The sequence below is a fragment of the Marmota marmota genome, unplaced genomic scaffold (genome assembly GCF_001458135.2).
Source record: "Marmota marmota marmota unplaced genomic scaffold, marMar, whole genome shotgun sequence".
In the NCBI taxonomy this organism is placed as follows: domain Eukaryota; kingdom Metazoa; phylum Chordata; class Mammalia; order Rodentia; family Sciuridae; genus Marmota; species Marmota marmota.
Window position 1 is genome coordinate 20,308,589 of NW_026000174.1, and position 6,204 is coordinate 20,314,792.

Sequence of the window (6,204 nt, forward strand, 5' to 3'; positions counted from 1 at the left end):
CTTGGGTTACCAAAGGACATGGATGAAGCATGAACGCTGGGTAAAGTTGATCAAGGAAGATGGCCCTATTGGACCCAGGTAAGGCTCCTTACCAAGGGCCAAATCAACCCCAAGTCCCTTTCTAGATTCAGTTGCTCAACTGCACAAGTTTGGACAGGTTTTGGTGAGACACCTATTTGTCTATACAAGATTTCATTAGTTCCTCTCTTCTTAGGTTTCTTTGCCTATGTCATAGAATAAAAAATGTAAGACCACAGGAAAAAAAAATACATTACTCAGTAATTTTTTTCTCAAATTCTGTCCTTTAAAGCTCTCTGAGATAGAAAAATTTCAGTCCATGCAGCTTCCACAAGACACACCCCCTCTAGATCTTAATTTTCTTTCCATTAACTCAGCCAAGACTTGCTTCAGTGAGCATTCGTGAGGCAGAAGACATCAGGGCACACTACCTCTATTGTGGAGGCTTTTAAACAGTGGGCTTCTATTCCTGGTATGGTCAAATGATTAGCAAAGGGAAGCTCCTGGAAAAATCCGGAGTGCCTGGCAAGGAGGCTTGGGCCAACAACGGAGCATCAGCTCCCTGGTTTCAGTCCCTGGTTTCAGCCATTGGCTGCTGGATGCTTGGGTCTTGAACTCGGTTCTGGCCCCTCTCAACTCCCTGCTCCTGTGTAACAACATATTCTGTTAGTACACTAGTCCTAACAGTTCCCCAAAGACAGCTCCCTGCTCTGTATAAGCCCAGTGAGGCAGTTGGCTTCCCTGAAAGTTCACATCTCCATAGTCCTAGAGGCACTGGCAGGAGTGGCGGCTCAGTGCAGGAAAATTATCCAGTGCCCAGGCCAAAGCCTATTCTGGGTTCAGACTTGGTGGCATGTGGGTCTCTGGACATGCCCCCCTGGGAGTCAGGGATCCCCATTTGACAGACAGACTGCCATAACTTCAGCTTCCCTACCAGGCCAAGGTGTGTGTACCTGGTCTAGAAAAAGGAGCAAATCATTCAGTCTGTTATGGACTGCACCTTTTTACAGTATTGTCCTGTAGTTGACCTCAGAAGCCATACCCAATTATGTGGGAGAAAACTTCATATGCTTCACAAATTGATTGAAGAAACTAATAGGATTAAGTTGCAAATGGACCAATCCTGAAGGCATTGTTGAAATTTCTTGGTTTTGATTGAATTCCATAGTGAAAATGTGGGTATGTGTGAGCGGGATGGAAGGCAGGCTCCAGTTCTTGGCAGTTTCAATTCACTGTAAAAATTATCTCCCTATTTCAGATAAACAGACAAATTAGCTGGGCTTCGTGGTGCACTTCTGTAATCCCAGTGTCTTGGGAGTTAGAGGGAGGAGGACCTTGAGTTCAAGGCCAGCCTCAGCAAGGGCGAAGTGCTAAGTAACTCAATGAGAACCTGTCTCTAAATAAAATACAAAAAAAGAAAAAAGCGGGGGTGGGGGTGGGCGGCTGGGCATGTGGAGATGTGGATCAGTTCTCAAGTGTCCCTGGGTTCAATCTTTAGTATACCCACAAACAAACAAACACATAGTGTAATTATCGTGTCAAATTTTGCACCCATTCCCAGCCCCCAGCCCCCAGCCCCCAGCCCCACTGGTGCTGGTGATTTAATCTTAGGCTTTATCACTGAGCTTCCTCTTAGCCCTTTTTATTTTCTGTTTTGAGACAAGATTTGGCTAACTTGCCTAGGATGGCCTCAAACATGTGTTTTTCTTCCCTTAGTCTCTTCATTTGCTGGGATTGCCTGAATGGGTCACTGCACCCAACTAATTCTCCCCATATGTGCAGGGATTGCCTGGTTTTAGAGACCAGACTTAGTGTTGCTGGATAATAGTCTTAAGACCATAAGCTAATTCATCCTGGAGCTGGATGGAGAAACTAAGTTTTAAAGCATACATAGCTAAGTGGGGAAATGAATAAGGGAGCAGGTTGTGTTGAGAAGAGGAAAATGCTGTGGCTATTTAGAATTGTAATTTTTCTAATCTATGTCTAGATTTCCTGCATCAAAGGGAATATAAGTTTGCTATGATTTTTCTATCTAAAGGGTTAACGAATGGAGTTAATGTCACATTATCCACAGTGTTTTTTTCAGGATCCCCAAACTTTTTTATGTAAATATGCATATTCTCTCCCACTCTCCCTTTTTCATTGCAATTTCTCCCATTTCTATTTTATTTAAATGTGTATTTAGCCAGGTGTGATGGAGCTAACCAGTAATCTTAGTGACTCAGGAGCCTGCAGCAGGAGGATTTAAAGTCCAAGGACAGTCTCAGCAATTTAGGGACACCCATGTGTGTGCGCGTATGTGTTTGTGTGCATGCATGTGTGCATTTTCTTCTCCTAGCTTCAGAAAAAATTCTTTTTCAGTAAGGCTCATCTCAATGTTGCAGAGGGAGTTCATGTGTGGGTTAATTTGGCCATGAGATCTGTAAGTGTGGCAGTGTATCTTGGTTCCTTGTTCATATGGATACATTAAATTACCAGAAAATGCACATCTAAACCCTTAAGTTCAGTATTACTTTCTCCATACTTAAGTTGTCTGCAAAAATTCAGCACTTTTTTAGGTATATGGACCTGTGTCAGCCCCACTGTTTGGCCTCGACACACCTATCAACTCTACCATTTTAACAGTGGAATGGCACACATTGTTTTGTTTTTGTTATTGTTTTTTTTTTTTTTGGTTACTGATAACTGAATCCAAGGGTACTTACTACTGAGCCCATCCCAGGTCCTTTTTAAATTTTTATTTTCAGACAGGGTCTCACTAATTTGCATAAGGCCTCACAAATTTGCTGATTGTGCCCTTGAACTTGGGATCCTCTTGTTTCAGTCTTTGGATTACAGGCATGAACCACTATACCCAACCACATTGCTTCTTTAAAGTGACATTTTTCAGATACTTATTGGCCCTTTGGATATGCATACCCTTTATAGCCTTGGAAGTTTCTTTGTGTTTTAAAATGAATACAAAGATTTGAATCTCTTGATTTGCAAGATTTTGTGGGAATTTGTATATCAAGACAATAGTAAACCATTTTTACAGATCACCTTGGACAAATTATAGGAAGAAGAGTGATTCATTCTTCAGGTGATTATATTTTCAATTGATGTAAAAAATTTCAGGGGACATAACTAATTTTATTTAGTAGGAATTTTGACATTTTCTTTTTTGGTTTTTTTGTTGTTGTTGTTTTGTTTTGTTTGTTTGTTTGTTGTTTAGCATTGGGAATTGACTCCAAGGCCTTATGCATATCAGGCAAGCACTTCTACCACTAATCTGCACTCAAAGACCCCATCTGTGTGTTACTAAGATCTTTTTATGTACATTTCATCTGCTGCTTCAAACTCTGACATAGTAGCTGATGTGCCTTGGCACACCCTACCTCTCCATTGTCCTGCAGTGGACATTCATATTGCTGCTGTCCCCCATCACCACACATAATTTTCCCTATGTCCTTATAAACCTGTGGGAGAATTTCTCTTGTATAGTACCCATAAATATAATTTTTCCTTCCAAAGGACATAATCTGAAATTTACTGAGCATTGCCAGATTTTTCCATAGGATGAATGTGGCATTTACCTTCCAAAAAGTATTGTTGTGCAATACTGCATACACACATTCCCCACAAACACTTGGAATGACACAGTATTCTGAAATTTGCCAGGGGCTTTGTGGGTCTATAGAGGTTTATACTGGTGCTAATGGCTGCCTGCTCCAGTCTTTTCTAATTTCTGAAAGTCTCTCTCTATGGACCAGTTGCCATGTGTTTTTTAGAGACATTCTCTGATGTGTAGCCTTAAATCTGCTTTCGCTTTTTGATCAGATTATGACTTATCTTTATCCTTCATGCTTAAACTGATTGTATTCAGTTTCTATTCCTAAAGAAAGAAGGAACACAATTGTGCCTTAACATTCTACTTCATGCCTTTCATTCTATCACAATTCCTTTTATTTTTAAAAGCTCCAAAATAATAGATTTAGGTTTCCTCCATGAAATATACATTTTCTCCATTAAAAGTATTTAAAATCTATCTGCTTTAGGATGTTTTTATCAGGTTAGTTTCACATAATTTTTATTTGAGAAAAACTACAGATAAAAGAAAAAATTCCTTTCAAAATTTCATTTTGATATTTAACAGTTTTCCTTTCATATTAGCCTTTCCATCAAGAAAAAAAATTGTTTAAATAGAGACATTCTTACATTTTCTGTATATATTAACTGCAATAACAGAGGGATCCAGAGGCCAGAGGCAGGAGTTCTGCCTTCTGGTGGGTATTAAACCTGATCTGAGTGACATTAGTCTGAATGGGGCCAGTGTTTGGGAGAGGCTGCGCTGGACAGGGGAAGCTGTGTGAAGATCCCTGGCTTTTCCTTTTAGCCAAACCCAAAGTTGTTCATTAGACATGGGATATGAAAGTAATATTAAACTAAATCTCCAAGGAAGGGATGAAACAGGTATCAAGACCTTTAAGCTATAGTCAAGATCTCAGGACTACCAAGCTGGGTTTGGCTCTAGACTTGGAGGTGAGTCAAAGAAGATTTCAGAGTTCAGACTTAAGAATCACAAAGGCTGGTTCTGGAGAGGCAGAGGAGGACAGCACAGTGGTAGTCAGTGTCTAGTTCCATTGGTGATCAGTAGACATCAGTTGGGGAGTCATCTCCATTGCCACCGTGCCAACTGTTCTGCTCTTCAACAAACTGTGCACAGTGCTGAATCTCCAGGCATTTTGCAGATGCAGGCAATGTGGAGGTGAAGGACATCCCTGCCCCTTTTCAGGCCAGAAGGGCAGGTGTGGAGACAAACTATGACATCAGATATGACACCTGACATATTATGTGCTCACTTCAGGAGAATGAGTATCAAATATGGCCACCTGGAATCCATTCCCCTTTCCTCAGTATTTTAATTCTTTCTGGAGAGACCGTTTAGTAGAAAGAATATCCTAGGGGCTGAAAGAGCCACAAGTATAAATATTAGTTTTGTGTAAAATGGAGACATTTCACTTCAACAAGCAAAACCAATATTGGGATTAAGAATTTTAATGCAAAAAAAGAGAGAGAGAAATATTATTAATATATTAATAAAATATATTATATGTCTATATAAGTATATATAAAATAAATAACAAATATTATTAATATACTAATATAAATTTTAAAAATCATGACTAGTTTTTTGTGTGTGTTTAATATTTTTTTTAGTTGTGGATGAACACAATATCTTAATTTATTTATTTTTATGTGGTGTTGAGGATCAAACTCAGTGCCTCACACATGCGAGGCAGGTGCTCTACCAATGAGCTAACGCCCTGGCCCCTTGAGTGTGTTTAACATGAATTTGTGCCAGGTATAAAAGAAAGAAACACCACCACCAGGAAGTGTAATAGACACATTACATAAATGATATTATTTTATTTATGTTACTTATTATATTTATCCTTTACAATCTCAATTTATGCAATCATTTACAACAGCCTATAAAGTTTGCTTTCATTAGTAGTATTCGTGGTATTAATATTTATTATTATTATGGGGAGTTGGTGGCCAGATATTATTGCATAAGACCATTCTCATTTCTACACTAGCATTTCCCCTCGAATATTTATGCATTAAAAAATAGAATAAAAAGGTTGATTTATGTTCAAATAATTTTTTTAATGCCTCCATGAGACAATTTAAAGACATTCTCTTACTACAGAACATCTTAGGGATTTTAAATGCAAAACTCTCTCAAACTCTCAAAGAGAGTAATATGTACCTTATGTTACTTCAACTGATTTGGTCAAGGAAAGTTTTGCGCTTCATTTGGGGTCACTGACTAGGTTCAAACCTGTTGTGTAGTATGCTTTATACTAGACTCTTCTGTGGTCTCCAAAGCTGTAGGGGAGTAGGGTAAAGGCAAGTACTCATGTGTTAAAGGTGGCATGTGGCCAGTGTTCTCAGACAGAAATAAAAGGTAGAGAGGCTCAGAAAAAGAAGAAAACACCTCTAGCTGCTAGGAGAGGCTGCCTAGGAAATGTAACATTTCCTAGGAAACTTAGCATGGTATCAGTTTCCTCCCAGAGCCCCACACTGCAAACTGCACCACTGGCAACCTTAGCTGCAGTTCCCGATCCTTGGGAAGTTTTTTAAAAATGCTAGTACCTATTCCCAGAGTCTGATTTATCTGATCTGGGGTGTAACCTAAAC

General features: G+C 39.3%; 1 pseudogene; it reads right to left on the reverse strand.

The window, feature by feature from the left end:
* Positions 1-2,281: 2,281 nt before the first annotated feature.
* On the reverse strand, positions 2,282-3,047 carry LOC107157805 (annotated as a pseudogene).
* Positions 3,048-6,204: the final 3,157 nt, after the last annotated feature.